This window comes from Diospyros lotus, chromosome 4, assembly GCF_014633365.1.
Source record: "Diospyros lotus cultivar Yz01 chromosome 4, ASM1463336v1, whole genome shotgun sequence".
Classification (NCBI taxonomy): Eukaryota; Viridiplantae; Streptophyta; class Magnoliopsida; order Ericales; family Ebenaceae; genus Diospyros; species Diospyros lotus.
Genome location: NC_068341.1, coordinates 18,890,748 through 18,892,238, shown reverse-complemented (window position 1 = coordinate 18,892,238; position 1,491 = coordinate 18,890,748).

Genomic DNA, 1,491 nt, shown 5'->3' with positions numbered 1-1,491 from the left:
GGGCGAGGCGAGCTAGCGAGGATGAGCGACCGCCGACCGAGCAGCGAGAGGCAAGAGCCAAAGAGCGATGACGAAGGGCGACGGAGCAGTAGGAGGAAAGAGAGACAGTTAGCAACCAGCGACGGATCAGTTAGAGGAGCGAGGGCGAGCCGCCGACGGCAATGGAGAGGGCAAGGGCGAGGTGCAACGAAATGAGAGAGGTAGGGCTAGGGCAACAAATGAAAGAAAGGGAGAGAGAATGGCCGCAAGAAGAAAGGGGGTGGGCGAGTGGGCCTGGCAATGAGCCCTTATAAATATGGATATTTTTAATTTATGAGACCCTAATTAATGAAATTTTCATGGGCCCTGAGACAACTGTCTCATGGGCTCATGAAAGGTCCGGCCCTGAATATATGTAATTAAGTGTGACTAAATCGGTATCAATAAATGGAGGAGAACGATCAGCTTAACATGACAGACGGCGATAGTTGCAAATTGGTTAGGGATAATGACAATGACACACCCAATCTACAAGTTGGAGAAATACATATTATTAAAATGTTGAGAACTAATTGATGAAAGAAATGAAGTTATCAAGGAACCACACATGCATTGCAGGGATAGGGATGCTTTTTTAATTCAAAAAAGATAATGATGGAAGACTTTCACACTTTGTGCTTACTTGTGCACGTGAGGGTGAAATAGAATCATCAAGTGATTAAGAGTTGCTAATTAAGATCAAACCCATCAATACAAAATAATTGTCGCATGTGCTAATTAATGGGCATTGCTATATAATTAATTGAATACAGCTCACAAGCTTCAAAATCATGAACTCAGTGACAGTCACCACACTTAAGAAGCAACAAAAAAGATGGATATGCTAATGTATGCAAAAAGGAGACTTGAAATGAATGATGAGGCTAGGGCACGAGTGAACAAGAACTTCCAGTCCATTGGTTTAGATTTCGGGGTGAACATGAAAACAAACTTTTAGTGAGAAGGATTGTCGAAATAATTACTTTGAGAAGGAAAGAAGATGGAAAATCAAAGATGGAGATGGGGATGGAGATGGAGATGGAGATGGAGAGGCGCTTCAACAGTATTTTGTGAGAATGCAAGACATGAATGAGAACTTCTATCATACACGTTCTCCATTTGGACAATGACCTTCATGTAAATAATGTTTTTGGGCTGCTGCGAGGATTGGAGACACGTATAAAGCATTTGGAAATATTGTCACGTTTGATGCAACCTATCCTCCCAATATATAGTTATGACATGCCATTTGTTTTATTCGTGGGAGTGAATCATCATGGTTCGTAACTCTTATCAGTCTATCTTGTTAGGTTGTAGATTATTGTCATACTAAGACACCAAATCATTTGTCTGGTTGTTTAAGACTTGGTTACAATGCATGTTGGGCATTCCACCTAAAGCCATAATTGATCACTTACCAATGCAAGACAATTATAAATGCCGTTGACATGGTGCTCCCTAGCACTAAACACA